Source organism: Echinops telfairi, unplaced genomic scaffold, assembly GCF_000313985.2.
Source record: "Echinops telfairi isolate 266 unplaced genomic scaffold, ASM31398v2 ScPeMD7_3533;HRSCAF=4204_0, whole genome shotgun sequence".
Classification (NCBI taxonomy): Eukaryota; Metazoa; Chordata; class Mammalia; order Afrosoricida; family Tenrecidae; genus Echinops; species Echinops telfairi.
In genome coordinates, this window is record NW_022107431.1 from 33,000,226 (window position 1) to 33,020,251 (window position 20,026).

The following is a 20,026-nucleotide window of genomic DNA, read 5'->3' on the forward strand; positions in this document are numbered from 1 at the left end:
ATCAATGTGCCATGTGCTAGCCTCCTGCTATATTAAGTTTAAATTGTGGTTTTAAAATTTGTCTTCAGAGTCACGTGTATGTACCGAAAGAGCTGCATATGGCCTGAGAGCCACAGTTTGCCAACCTCGGTCTACAGTGTAGAGCCCTCAGTAGAAGGAGACAAACTTGGATATTTCCACAGTCTTCGGTGTCTTCATAGAACTATGCTAAGAAATTACTATTACAGATTGAATTATGTTCTCCCAAAAGGTATGCTAAAGTCCTAACCCATGGTACTTTTGAAAGTGAACTTGTTTGGAAATAGAGTCTTTGAAGGTGTTATCAGCTACTGTGAGTCTAATCCCAATGTGAGTGTTGTCCTTAGAAAAGGGGAGAAGAGAGACAACAGAGGAAAAGAGGCCATGTGAAGCTAGAGTCAGAGATTCAAATTATGTTGCCACAAACGAAAGAAAACTCAGGGCTACCAGAAGGTAAGACAGACAAGAAATGATCTCCCCTTCTTGAGAGGACCTGGCCTTGCCACAACCCTAAATTTGAACTACTGAACTCCCATTTTTAGAAGTCGTCAAGTTTGTGGTACTGTGCTACTGCAGCCCTAGGAAATGAACAATAATCCTTCATTAACCTAAGTTTCTTCCTAGAGGGCATGAGTCATCCCACTAGAGCAAACAACCAAGTGAAAAACAATAAACCATTCTAACTAGTCTTCCAGATTCTCACAGGCAGTACTAAATGAAAAACAAAAAGTATTGACAAGAAAATGTCTATTGAACATACACAGAAAAGAATCATACCATGAGCAGGGCTCCTCTATCTGTTCTTATTGGTGAGAAGATACACATTATTATATCCTTACTGTTAAGAAGGTAAAGCTGTCTTGCTAATTCTTCTCCCAAATGTGTGAAGAAATGAAGAAGAAGGAGGTCAAGCAGAAAAGAAGAGTGATGGATGTCAGCGTGGTTTGTGCTAGGTCACCCCTACGTACAAGGAAATGCTGTGTGGTTTACAATCAGGAGAGATGTGCATCAGGGTTACATCCTTCCACTCTACTTATTCAATCTGTATGCTAAGCAAAATAAAGGGAGAAGCTGGGCTATATGAAGAACTCGGCATCAGGAGTAGAGGAAACCTTATTAACAATTTGCACTATGCAGATAACACAACCTTGTTACTGAAAGTGAGGAGAACTTGAAGCATTTGCTGATGAAGATCAAGGCCCATAGGCTTCAGTATGGATTACAATTCAGTATACAGAAAACAAAAATACACGCAACTGGACCAACAGAAAACACAATAAACAGAGAAAAGATTGAAGTTGTCAAGGATTTCCTTGTGCTTTGATCCACGAGCAATACTCATGGAAGCAGCAGGCGAGAAATCGAATGACAAATGACATATTGGGCAAACCTGCTGTGCAACACCTCTCTAAAGTGTTGAAGAAGTTTGGGGGTCTTTGAGGGCTAATGTGAGTGTCACCCAAGTCATGATATTTTCAACTGCCTCACACGCATGTGGGAGTTAGAAAATGAATAAGAAAGACTGCAGAAGAATTGATGTATCTGAATGATTTAATTACATTTGGCAAAGAATCATGAAGGAACCATAGACGGCCAGAAGAACAAACAGTCAGAATGCTCTTTGGAAGGAAGGATGGCAAGACTTGGTCTCACGTCTTTAGCCCAATTACCAGGAGAGACCAGTGCCTGGGAAAGGACATCATGCTTAGTAAAGTGGAGGGCCAGTGAAAGGAGGACGTTCTTTAACAAGATGGATTGATTGACACAGCAGCTCCACCAATGGGCTCCAACATGACACTGACTGGGAGGGCCAGGCAGTGTCCCATTCTGGCAGACATAGGGTCATTATGAGTCAGAACGGGCCCAACGCCACCTAACAACAATGTACGAGTAGGAAAGGATGCTTGGGGAAAATCCAAGTGAAGCCTGGTCAATGGAGATGGCATAGAAAAGACACTGCGATATTAGGGGGTAGAACTCTTTTTTTTAACGGATGAGCAATTTTTAAGGAAAGTGGTTGAAATAAATGTGGTGGACAAAAAGAGAGAAAGGGAGATAAAATATGTAGGCTCTATTTGCTTCACTTCCTCCACTTGTTTGTTGATAATCATCAAGGAACTTTGATCGCTGTCCTGAGAAGCTTCTAAGATGCGAAGCTATCCTTTCTCAATCTTAAAACAATGGCTTACTGATGTCGCTTAGCCCACCACCTACCCCTTCCCACAATTCCAAGTACCTTGATAGAAAGGAATCTCACTTATTTGCTAATTTTGAGAGATACGCTTTCTTTTAGGGTGCCAAGTCAAGGGGGTTTTCTAGTATCAGGAAGTATGCATGGTGGAAAGAGTCCTGAACCCCATCTTAAGAGGCTGGTCTTCAAGAAAACAGACCTATCCTGGAATTGTGGGAAAGTCCAGATGTGCACCTCTGTGGCCCTTCTAAGAACTGATAAGAAACAATACTAATGTGACCTACAGTTCTGATTGGGGGGAATCCAATAATCATGGATGCCTAAAAGTACTTCCCAAACTGTAAGGCAAACAATAATATTGTCCTGCTACTATTTTTCTACCAATTAATCAGTATGAGAAAAGGCGCATGTGTTCGGGCTAGCTGCTAGAGTTGAGAGTCGACTTGATGGCGGCTAACCCCTCGCTCCCTAGTTGTGCACGGTCCTCACAATTACCGTGATGTTTGAGTGCATTGTTGGAGCCACCGAGTCCATCCCTCTTGGGGGGATCTTCTTTGTGGGTGAACCCTCTAGACCAACAACATTATGAACTCTTCAATAGATAGGGACCCAAACTGTTGTTGTTGTTGTTAGCTGCTGTAGAGTCCGGCTGACTTGGGCATAATACGAAAATTACAGGATTCAGTATTGCCCGGCCCTCCACCATCTCCATGATCACAGGGATGCTGGAGTTCATTCTTGAGACCATTTTGTCAATGCATCTCCTTGACAGGTTCCCTCCCTTTCACTGACTCTCCACTTGAACAAATACAATGCCCTTCTCCTGCCAGGGTTTGGTTTCGCTTTCTGACCTGGATGACACGTCCAAAGTAAGGGAGTCAAAGTCTTGTCGCCCTCGCTTCTAGGGCTTATTCTGGTTGAATGTCCTCTAGCACTGATTCGTTTGCTCTTGAGCTTGGCATAGCCAGTTTAGAACTGGAACGGTGGCAAGTAGCTGTCGTTTCTACCTGCAGTTGTAACTGACGTAATGGTAACCCCCTAAGCTGTGTGGCGGCCTTTGTTAACACGTGTGAGGAAGCACAAATGCATGCGATCACTTTCCCGAGGATCTTATGGGGCTCTAACTCCTACTCAGAATTCAGTATTTGGACTAAAACAATATGTAATTTCAAAATATCTGTGATACAAAGTCAAACCAGGCTTTAAACTTCGCATTGTAGAATCACTGTGCATAGCATCCACAGGGATGATGGAGGAAGGAGGGGACTAAGCCTGGTGGCAAGAGGCAGGCTGCTGCCACCAAGCAGAAGAGGCTAAAATTAACACAACATGAGTGAAGATGACAGACATGAAGTCATCTTTTTCTGTCATTTGCATGAGAGCTGCATATGTAATATTTAAGTAATGAAAATAGATGGATTCCATTTTAATAATCTAGTTTGTTTGATTCAGTATCTTCAAAGCAGGATCATTCAACATGTAATCAACTTTTAAAAATATTAATACAGTGTTTTTCACTTTTTTATTTTGCATGAACTCTTTCAGGTCTGAGGGGTGGGATACCACCCTTAGCAGCTTATCTCAGCTTAGACTCACCATATTTGGTGTGTTCACCCAGTGGCCACCTCAGGCTAGCGGTTACTATCCTTGCCAGCACAAATCTAGCCTCGAAGTACCTTCCTTGTCCTCCAAGCCAGACTGCCTTTACCGGTTTTTAAATTGCAAGCTTCCCTCTTTTAAACCTAGGTCTCATGCCTCAAACTAGGTCTGATTTCTCATTCCAAAAGTCTTCCATGGAAAAGAAAAGAATCAGTTCACATGTATTTGAATCAACACATTGTTCACAGTGAGTCCTGGTGGTGTGATGGCTGTGGCACTCAGCTGCTTACAAAGGGGTGGGGCGTGGGGGGGTGAGCCCAGCAGTTGGTTCCATAGGATTTACAGCCTCGGACACCATCCACTAGGGTCACTGTGCGTTGGAGGAGACTCTATGGCAATGAGTTTAGTTTCTGAGTTTGAGTTCGAATCAAGAGCTGTAATTATAGGTCAAAGACGTCTGCAGCTCCTCCTCACTGCTGACACATTAACACACACATTTCAAACCGCAGAGTTGAAGAGCAATTCTTTTGAAGTGCTAATGAGGTTTTGAATAAAACTTAACACCTTCTAAAATGGAAACTCGTTGCTACATTGGTTTATATTTCTAGATCCCGATTCTAAACCTCTCAACTTATTTTGGCAGAGAAAATGAAGATTATTATTATTATGATGATGACAACATTACTTCTGTAATTTCACTCTCTTCTTCCAAAATAAGTATGAAAATAAGCTACATTTAACACAGCCATCATTACAATAAATATTGTATAATAAAATTATTATATAGCTGCAATGTACTAAATTACTTAGAATAGCCATTCTAGCTATAGCCTTTGTAACTTCCACCGAATGACTGCATTAGACAGCTTGCTGATAATGTAAATAAAGTATGTGATGCCATTGAAGGGGAGGAATCATGGAAATAAGTGTATGGGATTCAAACATGGGGGTTGACCAGTTTTGCCATCCCGATGGTCATCCTGGTGACAAAAATGAGGATCTCCTTACCAAGAAAGAAGAGCTAGGAGCAGAGTGCATCCTATGGACCTGGGACCGCTGTGTGGAAAATCTCCCAGAATTCAGGAGGCAGAACCCTGAGAGGAGAGACAGTAAGAAGTAGCAGCCGAGAAATGGCAGCTGTGGATCCAAGAGATTACCAGAAGACCACCTGGTGGGATTTGGAGCCCACAGAGCAAGAGAGTTGAGGGCCGTCAGTCAGGAGGCTTGCTGGTGGACTAGGGTATCTCCAGGGACTGGATGGAGCTCAGGTTGCCAGCCCAAAGAGCTAGACCTGAGAACCTTTCGACTGAGGCGCACTGGTAGAGTGGAGTACTTCTGAGTATTTATTGGCAGAGTGAAACAAGCTTTGTAACATTTACCTGAACAAGACAGAGGCCAAGGGGCCACAGGGTTTAGAAGCTCAAGGCCCGAGAGGCATTCCTGTGGACACTGAGAAGAGACTGTCCTGATTGAAAAACTCTATCCAAAGGAATTTCTGATCATTAATTATAACCTGTTACTTTCCTCATAAACTCCATCCTAATGAGTATTGTCTGTGAGTTCTGTGTGACAATGGCAACAAAATATTGAACCCCACAGAGAAGTAGAGAGTGCTCTGGAAGGAAGAGTTGGGGTGAGAATTGAAAAAAAGGTTGATGGGTAGAGGCACGTCTGACCTCCACTTTACAGGAAGCAGCCTTGGGCTGATCTTGATCTTCCCCATTCCTTATGAAGTTAGAAGCAGGGAGGGACGGCACCATGCTGTCTTTACAGCAGTTGTAAAATTTAAGGCAATGATAAGAGACAAACCTCATGTTTCTCGTAAGGGTGAACATAGTCACAGATGAGTTCAAGATAAAGAGCTGTCTTCAACTCCACCCCGTCAGCAATGGTGCCACGGGAAGACACAATTCTCTGGCCTCATTCCTCTTCTACACAGATTTCCAGTCTTCCTGAGGTCCCATGCCCAGATCGTATTAAAACACTGGACTGAGCGTCAACTGCCTTTTTGCTGAAGAGGATCCTACTAGTTACCCTTTCACCTCCTGGGGCCTGCTAAGCCCAACTCAGCTTTGTTCTCTTCCTCTGCTGGGTCTTCTGGTCGGAACTTAGCTCTGGACCAATCCCCAGACAACTTACTGAAAGGTCAGTACCCTTGAATCACAATAAGAAGACCCATACCTCCCCATAACATACGCCAATAATAAAGGGAATGGGGGTAATCTATGTACCTGTGGAAGGTACAGAGAAAGTACTCAATGTAGTTAGTATGTACCTTGACAAGGAGTCTTGGTGTTAGTGTCGGTTAGGAGTTGGGCTGCTACCTGCAAGGACAGCAGTTCGAAACTACCAGCCAACCCGAAGGAGAAAGATAAGGCTTTCTACTCCTGGAAAGAGTTGCTGTCTTGGAAACCCACAGGGGCAGTTCTACCCTGCCCTATCCAATTGCTATGAGTTGGCATCAACTCAGTGGCAGCAAGTTTGGTGTTTTGGTTTATGCACCTTGGTCAAAAATGTGGGGGTACTTATCCACTAATGTAGAACCCATAGAATATGTTAATGTTTCTCAAGTTGAGTCGATGATTTAATAATTATGCTGCTAGCAATTTCTGATCTATTTTAAGAAAATATTAGGATCTTCTCTGAACATTAGGAGCCATCCCAATGAAAGCCAGGCTTAAGCCATTATATCCCTATTCTCTGTCCACAGGAAATGGTTAAAGATCACCTGTCTGAAATTTATGAAAAGTGTCCTTGCCTTCTTTCTAAATGGAAGCCAGGAGTGTGGCTGTCTCTGTTGCTTCTTTGTGAACCTTGTAACTTTGAGAGAAGTCAGTCCTAAGAAGAGGAGTGGCCAAGATAAGAACAGAAGTGTTGTTTGAACCAGGACTAATTTAACACCACTTCACAAAGTTAATTAGGTGAACTAGCAAATCTCTTTGATTTCTAAAACCAAACTCACTGCCACAGAGTCAATGACAACTCATAGCAAGCCTACAGGACAGGGTAGAACTGCCTCGTGAGTTTCTGAGACTGAAGATGTTTACAGGAATAGAAAGCCCCATCTTTCTCCTGAGGAGCTCTGGTGGTTTTGAACTGCTGACCTTTCAGCTTACAGTCCAATGGGTAACTACTACACCACCAGAGCTCCTATGCTGAATGATGTAAAGACTCATCTAATGACTCTAAGCCTCATTTCTATAGGTTAGTGAGCCCAAATGTGCAGATCAACCAGCTGGCTGTAGTTAGAGGACCTGGCAAATCCAAAGTGTGCAGGTCAGAGACTTCTGCAGGCTTCTGTTCTGAGAGCGGGGGTCGGGGTGGGGAGTGGGGGGGGGGGTTGTCAGGTGACAAGAAGAGTGCAGGAGCAAGAGATAGAGCAAGCGTTGCCAGACCACCCATTTATAAACTCGCAAGGACCCTCTCTTGTCTACTGGTTAACCGATCACATAAGAGTACCACATGGATGGTGTAAGATATGAAAATAATAATCTATAACTTATCGAGGGTTCATGAGGGAGGGAGGGTGGGAGAAGGAGGGGCAAAATGAGGAGCTTATATAGGAACTCAAGTAGAAAGAAAATGCTTTGAAAATGATGATGGCAGCATATGGGCAAATGTGCTTGACACAATGGATGGATGTATGGATTGTGGTAAGAGATGTAAGAGCCCCCGCCCCCAAATTACTTAACAATAATAATTTTTTAATAATAATTTTTTTAAAGAGTACAACATGGAAAGTGTTGTGGTTTCAAGTTTTCAACATGACATTGCATTGAAAAAGCAAGGGTAACTCCATTTTGATTTTAATAATCACATTCTTCTTGTAGTCCGTCTATTTGTTGTTGGGTGCTGTCCAGTGGATTCAAGAGCAGGGTGATCTTATCTGACCCAGGGTTCCCTAGGGTGAAATCCTTACAGAAGCACCTCTCCAGGTCTTTCTCCAGAATTAGATGGATGGGTTCAAACTGGAGACCTTTTCATTAGCACCTCAAGGCTTCACCATTGTGTCACCAGTTTCCCTATCTAACTGCTGATAAGCTTAGTGTAACTGATTAAGGTGCGGCTTGGGGCGAGGGTCCAATGTTAGTCCACCTACTAGTGCAGAAGCTATAAAAGGCAGAACCAGGAAAACACAAGCTAACAAGGCTGACACAAGTAGATTACACTCATGGAGACCTTGTAGGGCAGAGTAAGAACTGCTCCCTGAGGTTTCAGAGGCTATAAATCTTTATGAGAGCAGAGAGATCCATCCTTCCCCTGCAGAGCTGGTGGGTCCGAACCACCTTGCAGTTAGCAGCCCAACTCATGATCCCCCTACACCGGCAGGGCTCCACACAGTGCTCATAGATTGGTTATTGGAAACAATTGAAATCTAAAGTAGGATTTTCCCCCCCAAAGATATAGCCATTACTTGTTCTTCTGGAACAGGTGAGTGTTCAACTTCTCTATTTTATTTTCTCCACCACTATCTACTAGTGCTTATGCATTAGATTGTGATCCAAAAGGTCAGCAGTTGAAAACCACCAGCTGCTCCCCAGGAGAACGACAGGCCTTTGTACTCCGGTAAACAGTTATAGCCTTGGACACCCACAGGGGTAGCTCTACTTGATCCTATAGCAACGGTTCTCAGCCTGTGGGTCACCACCCCTTTGGGGGTCAAACGACCCTTTCACAGGGGTCACCCAATTCATAACAGTAGCAAAATTACAGTTATAGAGTAGCAACAAAAATAATTTTATGCTGGGGGCGGTCACCACAACACAAGGAACTGTATTAAAGGGTCACGGCATTGGGAAGGTGGAGAACCACTGTCCTATAGGGTTGTTATAAGTCAGCATCGACTCAATGCCAGTGAGTTTGGTTTATCTAGTAGTTGCTAGGAGCCCAAGGTGAAAGTAGAAACTGGTTTCAAGATCTAGTTCAAAGGTCCTTTCTCTGGTAAAGAATTTCCTGACCACTCCCTGCTATGTTCTCACAAGAGACAATGCAAACTTCTATTTCAAAACAAGCCAGCTGTAATATCAATCTCTCTCACTCTTTTGCATTCATCCCTCCCTTTCTGTCTTTCTCTCCCTTAGAGAATAATTTCCTTCACACAAGAAACTAAAGCTTACTCTTTACATCAATGGGAGTGGCCTAGCAAATAAAAACGCACAGCTGAGGAACCTTGGTGAAAGACGGTGAGACTCTCCCCTGCTAACTGAAAAGTTGTGGTTCTACATTTCTTTTTTTTTTTTTTTAAACATTTTATTAGGGGCTCATACAACTGTTATCGCAATCCATACACACATCAATTGTGTAAAGCGCATTTGTACATCATTCTCAAAAATGTTTTCTCTCCACTTAAACCCCCGACATTAGGTCCTCATTTTTCCCCTCCCTCCCCGCTCCCCCCTTCCTCATGAGCCCTTGATAGTTTATAAATTGGTATTTTTTCTAAATACCCCATCACCCCCGCTCTTCAAGACAAAGACTGAACAGTCTGCTCTGTAACGCTAACATCCTAGAAAATCCCTCTGATCCTTTCATTCTCTCACCTGGGTTGCTCAGAGTTGAAAATCTGAAGCACCTGACAACAAGCTAACTGCTCCTTCTCGTTCACACTTGAAATGCTGACCTCACTGAAACTGAACAACGATCTGATAGAGCATGCAGTACTTCATCTCGATTTGACAAGTCAAGAAACTGAGTCACAGAGGCATAAAGTGCCTGGCCTGAGACCCCATGGTGATGGTAGTCGGGGCTACCAAGCCAGGTCTCATTCACTGTGGCTGAGCAACAGCCTGGCTGACAGTGAAAGGAGAAAGCTTTACTTTGGAGGGTCAAGGAAGGAGCGAGTCAAGACTAGCGACCGAGGCAAGCTCCCCCAAAAGGGGAGGTTAACAGTTTTAGATGTGTACACCAGGAAGTCAATGGAGGGGGTTATGAATATGTTGCTGATTTCCCAGGAAAGGTCATGAATATGCATGAGGGCAGGAGTATGGACCAACCAATCAACTTACTGCCCTCAAGTCCATGATGACTCATCGCAGCCCTCGGTGCACCTCCTAAAGAATAACTGTAAAACAGGAGTAGAAAGCCCAGTCATCCTCCTGCAGAGCTGCTGGTGGCTTTGAGAGGTCACTAGATTAGGCATAAAAGATGTTGTCTCCACCAAATGCCTTCGCTAATCGCTAAAGGAAAATTGACTATCCAGGTCACATAAAGGGGTTGGGAAGAAATCAGCACACTAATTAGGCACCTATGGGAAAAACTGAGCATGCTCAGACACAAGACACCTAGGTAAAGGGAAACCTGGGCTCACACACAATGCTAGGCACCAGCAATTTTACATCACGCAGGTGCGCTTAAACTCAGCCAATATCAGCAATCAATAACTTCAACCACGCCTCCCCAGCCAGTGAGGGCAGAAGGGGATAAATAACACAGGCTAAGGGCAGGGAAGTCTCTCTTCTCTTCGGTGTGCTCTGCAAGCAGAGGCCCGCACATGCCTGCCACCTGCGACCCAGCTCGCAGCCCACTCACTCTCTTGAGATTTCCTGCTCTTGGCTCCTCACACTCCTGTTCTGGTATTACTTCCACAAGTTTTTCTGCACTTCCCCTGCATGCTTTTCATGCTTTCTAGAGATGATGTGTACTTTTCAGACTGTAAAACCTGAAATTTCCCTTTCCCTTGTAAAAGTCACTTGGATTTACAAAAGTGCTTCTGCTGCATCAATTAATCCAGTATTGAGAAACAAGAAATGAGGTAAACCAAACCAAAAACTTAACAGTTTTGAACTGCTGACCATAAGGACCTCAGCCAAATGTGTAACCACTCTACCACCAGGGGTCTCAAAGGGATCCCATAACACAGGGTAGAACTGCCCCTGTGAGATTCCAAGCCTGTAACTCGACAGGAGTAGAAAGCCTTCAAATGAGGTCACCAAGCTTCGACCAGATGACAGGCTAACCTCCACCCATAACTACTTACGGGTGCCATGTTGGCACACAAAAAACTATCTCAGACTTCATTTTACCTACATCCACAAACAATGCCCATGGAAGCAGTAGTCAAATGACTTACTGCATTGGACAAATAGGTGTTTTTAAAAAAATCAATGATATCACTTTGAGGACTAAATGTGCCTGATTGAAGCCATGGTATCTTCAATCATTTTATATGCATGCAAAAGCCAGACCATGAGTAGGGAAGAAGAACGGATGTTTTTGAATTATAGTGTTGGCAAAAAATACAGAATATACCATTGTGTTTAAGTCTGGGTTGACTAAAGAAACAAATTCATAGACATGCATATGTGTATAATAAAGAGCTTTATATAAAGAGCAATTGTGTATTAAGAAAACATCCCAAACCGGTACAGATCAAGTCCATAAGTTTGATATTAGCCCATATGTTCATTGCCAGTCTATAAGTTCCTCTTCAGACTCACGTAACATATGCAATGGCACCAAATGCAGGAAGATCGCAGACCTTCCTGTGGAATTCTTGTGGATCCAGTGGCAGTGGAAGCATCTCAGTGCTGGCATGGGTCTCCATATGGCTCCTCCAGCTCCAGGGCTGTGGCTCCATCAGTGTAGCTCCATGTGGCTTGTCAATAGGAATGTGAAGCAGAGAGAGTGTGTGTCCCACCTCCAGGGAGGGAGATGGGAGTTCCTAGAATCCTTAGGACAAGACCATGCCCACACAGAGGCCTCATTGGCTATGATCAGATTGACAGGCTAGACCCCACCCCTTCACTCAAGTTGACCGTACATTATGTAACTGCCACAAGGATGGACTGGCAGAAGAAGGAACAAATCTATGTTGGAACAAGAATAACCAGAATCCTCCTAAAAAGTAATGATGGCAAAACTTCATCTCATGTACTTTGAACACGCCATCAGAACAGACCATGACCCGAAGAAGGACATCCTGCTTGTAAAGTTGTAGGGTCAGCGAAAGTGAGGAAGGTCCATCATGAGATGGACAGACACAGTGGCTGCAACCATGAACTCCAATAGAGCAGTGATTGTGGAGATAGCACAGCACTGGGCAGTGTTTGGTGTGCTGCAGGTACCTGAGGTCCTCATGAGTTGGAGTTGACTCAATAGCACCTAGGGCAACAACAACGGCTGATGGAACTAGGAGTTTGGTTGCTTTAAGCCACCCAGCCAAAATAGAAACATTGACTGAAAATGGTTGTCAAATGCTGTCACCCACATAGTAATTTATCCATTGTGACCCAGCACGAAGAGCCTGAAGAATACCTTGAACTTCAGTGACAATACAAGGTCAGGGTGGAAAGAAGTCTGAAGTTGAAGTCAATGAAATCAGGAAGGCCCTAGGAATCCTCAAACTAGGACTCTGTTCCTCTGACAGCAGCAAATGGGCACTGGGCGCTGCTGTGGGGATGACAGAAAACACAGGCTTGAGAGGAAGACGTTCTGAAAGAGACGCACAGGGACAAACTGGGTGAATCTTAAAGTTACCTGTTCTTTTTACAACCCAAACCCACGGAGTTGTAAGAGCCCCCAGTAAAATGGAAAAAATAGATAAATATATATATTTTTAAAAGAAGTAGATGGAAATTATAGGAAGGAGAGAGCGAGAGCTGCAGGAAGGAAGGAGTGATGGGGGGAATAGAAGGGAAGATGGGAGGAAAGGAAGAAGAAAGGCTGGGAGGGAGGGAGGGAGGGAGGGAAAATATTAAATCTTGTATTGATAGTGATGGGTACTCTCTTATCCTATTGGAAATAAAATTTGTGAAAAATAACAAAACCCAAACCCACTGCCATCCAGTCAATTCTGACTTACAGCAACATAGTCCGGTGGTTTGTGAGACGTTTAGAGATATTCTCAGAAAGCACATAGTAGCTGATTGTATACATTTCCTAGGGATGCCATTAAAAAAAACATATAAATATAGCACAAATGGGGAGGCTTCTAAGGATATTATTGTGTTTCCTGCATCTAACACCCCTTCGTACATAACACACAGCACACAAAGGAAACTCATTCACAAACAAGTCAGCAAAAAAAGTTGAGCTGTTTAAAAAAGCCTGTGATACTTGTATTGTTGGTATAAAATTAGGTCCTTTGTGGACCACAGTTCTGAAGGCTATGCATCAGTGAGTAGGTTCTTGCTCCCCCCGAGGTTTGTAGGTCTCCCAATTTCTGGTAACAACAGGAATTTCTTGGCTTGTTGTCATATCATCACATGGCTGTCTTTCTCCTCCAGGCTTTTTGCTCATTTATAAGGACACCACTGCGACTGGTGTTGGGCCCGCCCCGTGCCACTAAGACTTCATATGAGCCAAACGAACAGCATCTTCAAATGCCCTGTTTCTAAATAAGGTCACCTTCATAGGTACTTTAGAGGCAAGGATGGCGGAGACTTCCTCTCATGAGCTTTGGCCATGTTGGCAGGAGAGACCTGTTCGTGGAGAAGGAAACCAGGCGCGGTGAAGGAAAGGGGCAGCAAAAAAGAGGAAGCCCTTCGACAAGACGGACTGACACAGCGCTTGCACCGATGGGCTCAAACATAAGAATAATCATGAGGACGGCCCGGGGCTGGGCAGGGTTTTGCTCTGTGGTACGTGGGGCTGTGATGAGTCCCCACCTAGCCGGCAGCACCTAACAACAACAGGAAGGGCACACAATCCCGTTGATGACACTTCCATATCTCAAGCTGGCCCCCCCACTCCTGGCAACTCTGTTCCTTGGGTCTTTGGGTGGCAGCGGTACTTTTCCAGTGACGGGATTTTGGTGAAGGTCTGTGAGGAAGTCAAGAGAGGAAATAGCCACCAACACACAATCCTCAAGAACAACCAAGACGGACCACTTTTCAAGGGACACGGCCGTTACACCAAGTCCCCGGGTTGGAACCGCGGCTCCAAGATCCACGGCTCCAAGATCCACGCCTCGCCCTCCACAAAGGGTCTTCCTAACGCTAAGTCCAGGGCTCTCCAGTCTGTCCTGGAGATTTTTGCATCTTATTTGCTCTTTTTGACTTTCTCTCAGCCCTTCTCCCATGTATTTTGCTTCGCCACAGCTCTTAGAAAGGGAATGTATCGATTGGTTTGCCTTTGAATGAGTGAAAAAGAATTTGAGTTCAGTTATTGGAAAACCACATGAAGAGTGGCTTAAGTCAACAGAGCTGTGCATGTGTGTATGTTTGTTGTTGTTTCTCTCTTCCCATAACAAGAAGCCCAGAAGTAGCCGATTGCAGACACTACTTCGGGTGCTCGATGCTGCTATTTCAGCAACTGGCTTCCATGTTTCCTCGTATTGCATCATGGTAGCAGGATAGACTTTGCAGATCTAGGCAGGAATGTAGGGCAAAGGTCAAGGTCAGCAAGCACTCCACTTGGCTCTGTCCCTTTAATAATAAAAGTTCATTTCACCCAGCTGTCCTCCATGACACACACACACATACACACATACACACAATTCAGTTTATGTCTCTTTCCCAGAACTGTGTCATTAGACTGCACTTAGCTGCCAAAAAGGTTAGGAAAGTGAATATTTGGGGCTTCTATCCTCCGCAGTGAAAAAAACATAAAGGAGAAGGAAGTTGAAGAGGTTATTATCAGTCAGCCAATGAGCAACGCCAGTCATGGTCACCATCCAGCATGTGACAGCTATAATATACAGCACCACGTACTAGAAAACTTTGCCCTGGAACAGAATGTATAGAACAATATCATTAACACCCCATACAAGGAAAATTTATAGCAGGTAATTTTAAAATGGTTGCAGCAGTACATTGACAGGGAATTGCCAGAAATTCAAGTCGGATCCAGAAAGGGTGGGGAACAAGGGACCTCATTGCTAATGTCAGATGGGTTTTGGCTGAAAGCAGAGAACACCAGAAGGCTCTTTACTTTATTGAGAATTCAAAAACATTCAAGTGTATGTACCATAACAAACTCTGGATAACATTGCTAGGAATCAGAATTCTAGAACATTTAACTGTGCTCATGCAGAACCTATACAAAGACCAAGAGGGACTTGTTAAAACAGAATAAGGGGATACGGAATGGTTTAAAATCAGGAAAGGTGTGTATCTAGGTTGTTTGCTGAACAAAGAGAAAAGCTGAATTATATGAAGAGGAATGAGGCATCAGGAATTGAGGGGGGCTTCTTACCAACTTGAGGTGGGCAGATAACACCGCCTTGCTTACTGAAAGTCAAGAGGACTGGATAGACTTCCCGATGAAGATCAATGACTACAGCCTTCAGTAGGGTTACACCTCGATGCAAAGACAACCCAAATCCTCACAACTGGACTAATAAACATCATGGCTAAAGGAGAGAAGATTGAAGTTTTCAAGGATTTAATTTTACTTGGGTCCACAAGGAGTACCCATGGAAGCAGTAGTCACGAAATCAAGCAGCTTAGTGCATTAGGTAGAGCTGCTGCACAAGTCCTCTTTAAAGTGTTGAAAAGCAAAATGTCACTTTGAGGACTAAGGTGTGAGTGATCCAAGCCAAAGTGTTCCAATCATTGTAAATGTATATGGAAGTCAGATGATGAGGAAGGAACATCGTAGGTACATTTGAATGATTCCGTGGGGGAAGAATATTGAACACCGTGGACCGACCGCCAGAAGAACAAACAAATCCGCCTGGGGACAGGTGAGACAATAGCCAGAAGGAAGGGCGGCAAGAATCTCTCTCAGGTACTTGTCCCATACTTTAGGCATGTCATTGGGAGAAGAACACCAGGCTTGGAAAAACAGAGGGTCAGCACAAATGATGAAGACCCTCAGTGAGGTGGGTTGACACAGTGGCTACAACAATGGGCTTAAACATAACAACAACTGTGAGCCTGGCACAGGATTGGCAGTGTTTTATTCTGTTGTGAGTCAGCGTTGACGTAATGGCACCTAACAATCAAATAGTAGAGGACTATGATGTTATGGACAACTGTCTTTGAGTCAGGGGTTGAGCTGACAGGATCAGATGTCAGCATACAGGCTGCTGCAGCGTACAGAATGCTGTGTGCAGGTCAGATAAGGATAGAGCTTTACTTTGTCAGCCATCAGTAGGGCACTCAAATAGGGCACTCACATTCTCATCAGTGACCCAGCAATACCTTAATCAAACAGAAACTCACCTATACTGGCTTCATGCATCCACTTTTTACAACCTCATTTCATTCATTCCTGTGGTAAACTGCATGGAGAGCCTTGTCCTCTGATCTCCTTGTGGCTAAGAGGCAGGAGTCGGGCAAGCCTCCCTACTGGTCCTCAGCGCTCAGCCATATGATCCCTTGGCCTCTGCCTCCATGGACCAGAAAACCCACCTGTCTGTCATTCTGTCTCTGTGCCAGAGTTTCTGGTCTTTCTGGCCTCGGGCTCTGCCTCTTCCAATAGAGATCTGGAACATGTTCTTCTGATGCTCCTGGGCTTTCTTTCTCCACTGCTGTTTCAAAGACGGTTTATCCTGCTAGCCTAGGGAGTGTTCATGAAAATGAACTGACCAATTCTATTAGTGTTACACATGCCTTATTTGCATAGTCCTACCTAACCACTTGGTGGGAGTTACAGAGAAATGGATAGAAGAGCCATCTTAAGAAATTTCACTCCACCACATTTCCTATACAAGTATTTGTTCTATGGGTGTCAATGGGATAGTAGGCATTGTCTGGTTGCAGGGGATACAGGAGATGGACTCAAATAATCTTACTTTTAAATGTTGAGTTTGAGGGGAAAAGAAGTCTGAAGGGGCAAACTCAGGGGTATAGGGAGGATAGAGTAAAGTTTCTCACTGGAATGCTCCTTGGACAGGCTTTGCTGCCCTCAAAGAAGAGCGGGCGCACCGTCACGATGGGAACAAAGACCCCAGTGAGACTTGCTCAGCCTTGTTATCACCAGGGCAATTAAACGTTTTCTTAAAACCCATCAATGTTACCCCTTTAAAAATTCACTGTCAATGTGTAAGATATGACAAAATAATAATTTATAAATTATCAAGGGCTCATGAGGGAGGGGGGAGCGGGGAGGAAGGGGGCAAAAATGAGGAGCTGATGCCGGGGGCTTAAGTGGAGATCAAATGTTTTGAGAATGATGAGGGCAACGAATGTACAGATGTGCTTTATACAATTGATGTATGTATGGATTGTGATAAGAGTTGTATGAGCCCCAATAAAATGATTTTTAAAATTTCACTGTTGTTGGGTCAATTCTGGCTCATAGAGGTCCTGTAGGGCAGAGTAGAATTGGCTCTTTAGGTTTCTAAAAAATCTTTATGATACCAGGAAGCCTCATCTTTTTCCTGACAGTGGCTGATGAGTTTGAACTGTGGAATCCCCCAAAACAGTTGTCATAACCTGAGCTGACCTCTCAGCTTTGAATTGAACTGGTCAGGTGTGGGATTCAGAAAGATTTCTCCCAAGTGGTCTCCCCCAATATATGCCAAGCCTAGTTGCTTTGTACACATGGTAAATGACTAAACACTTGGAGGTCAATGAAAGCAGGTCAGAGGTTATTCTCCCTGGGGGTTGTCAGCCACCTAGAGCAACCAGACTGTATAGTCTGTCCCAACCTAAGTAGGACCCACTCCCTTCTGATAAGGATAGTAGATTGTTTCCCTGAAGGAGAGCCCAGGGAGGTCAAGTCCACTCAAGGATGACCAAGGTTAGGGTGCTATGTTGAGTCTAGGGTCTGCCCTTCTTGTCACATATATACCCTTCATCCCGCCCTTTCCTATTACAAGTACACCCCTAGCTCATCCCCTTCCTGTGATGTGCATGCCTATTGTACAGCCCCTTCCTGTGACGTGTGGTTACCTGTAATCACGCCCCTACTGAGTACCCCGTTTCCCCAAAAGTAAGACATCCCCCCAAAACAAGACCTACTAACAGTTTTGCCTCTCGCTGAAATATAATGCACCACCCCGAAAATAAGACCTCCCCAAAAATAAGGCCCCCTGAAGCTACCATAACTCTGGACTCTTGACCGTAGCAGCGGGCGCCGCTGCGCAACTCACTGTTGGCCGCAGCGCAGCCAGAGCAGACAGGAAGTGCGAGGTCTCTTTTAATAAAACAATAAGCAGTAAACGTGTACCGTATTCTTCTTCATGGAAAAATAAGACATCCCCTGAAAATAAGACCTATCACATCTTTGGGAGCAAAAAGTAATATAAGACACTGTCTTATTTTCAGGGAAACGGTATATATGGGCCTTGGCCAGAAATAAAGAGAGCCATCCCTGCACTCTCTGCCTACGCTGGGCGCCAACCTGGCTGGTGAGATCATGGCTGTTCAGGAGGTGAGCATGCTACCATGAAATGTATCTGACTTCTTTATTTTACTCTCTCTCCTATTTCTATTATTCTCTACGAATTTACTATAATCTTTACATATCATAACCATACAATTGCGCTTACCGAACCCATGATGAGTTGTGGGGGGCTGGTCTCCCCCATAGACAGGCAGATCCCCTTGAAAGTCACTGTTTTGACTAGACCTTTTCTCTTTTAAAGCACCTGAAACAAATGAATGGCTGTAGTCATTGACTGATCACAGAGACATTTTAAAATGCATTTTGTATGGAATAAACCAGTACATGCACGAATGGGAACCCCGGTAGCAATACTTTTTTTTTTTTTTACTTACCCTTGTATATTCTAGACAATAGTTGCAATGGCAAATTCAAAGTTACATAAGGGGTGATATGGTGTCAGGAAACCTAGTGGTGTAGTGCAGGGATCCTCAAACTTTTTAAACAGGGGGCCAGTTCACTGTCCCTCAGACCGTTGGAAGGCCGGACTATAGTTTTTAAAAAACTATGAACAAATTCCTGTGCACACTGGACGAGTCGGCTGCTAAGCAGGACAGGCAGCGGCAGCAAAAACACCTGGTGGGCCGCATGTGGCCCGCGGGCCGTAGTTTGAGGACCCCTGGTCTAGTGAGTTAAGTATTGACTTGCTAGCCTAAAGATCAGTACTTTGAGCTCACCAGGTGTTCGGAAGGGAAAAAGATGAGGCAGTCTTCTGAGAAGATTCACAGCCTGAGAAACCCTATGGGGCAGTTCTACTCTATCCTGTAGCATTATTATGAGTTGGAATTGACTTAATAGCAGTACGTAATATGGTGGCACAGGGAGAGTGGGAGAGGAAGGCATTATTGGCTATAATTTATAGGATATGTAGGAGAATTCAGGCCTATATACTTCAGAACTACATGCTTTGAGCTGTATACATCAGAACTATAGACTTCAGCCTTACATTCTGCAACCTGTTCCCTGTTTAGGGAAACTAGAGAAATTTCTGCTCTGAAGAAAAGAGGAAGGAAATGCACAGTACCAAGAGTTACAAGCGCAGAGTTCCATCCTGTAAACCCAGTCTCTGTTTCGATTAAACTACTTACGTACTTTGGCCTCACAGGTCTGTTGAGGACCTGCTTAGGGCAATCTCAGCCATCGAGGCTATGTTGCATGCGCCGTTCAAAATGTAGCCTTGCTCCTGAGCAGCACTTCAGTTACCCCTGCCTTTAAAATGATCCACTCCCTATCCAGTCCCACTCCCCACCAGAACTTTTTTCGTAGTTTGAAAATCAGAGAGGAATGAAACACTCTCCTCCAGCCTTCGTTACTGCGGGCCATTGAGTGGATTCTGACTCATGGTGGCCATGTGACAAAGTAGAACTGTCCCCGAGGGCTTTCCTGGCTGTAACTTTTATAGCAGCCGAGGGCTTGGCCTTTCTTCCACACAGCTGCTAACTGAGCTTGAAATCAACCTTTTGGCCAACAGACCAGTGCACTATCATTGAACCCCTGGGATTCCTCTCCAGTCATTTGTTAGGTCTTAATATTTACCGAGAAGATTGGAGCTGTGGGTGTGGTTGCATCTGATTTAATATATTGGAGTTTAAAACATACTTTATTGATCTTTTTTTGACCTCTCTTATGAGCCTCCTTCTCCCCAACTTCACCAAGCTAATTTACCCTTACCCTTCAGGCCACAACATAATTGCCTAATTGAAACTTAAATAATTTCCTTAAGTCATTGGCTAAATCAGGTCCTTTGTTTATACCAGCTGATCTCCTGTTCACACAATTTTAGTAATGATTTATACAATCACTTGTTTAATGCCTGTCTCTCTCAGTATTCTGTAAACTCTATGAGGGGAGGGACCATATTTGTCTTAGGCAGGCCTGTATTTCAGTGCCTAGCAGGGTCCAACATTCACAATAATAGTTGTTGAATTAATAAGTATCTTTGGTTTC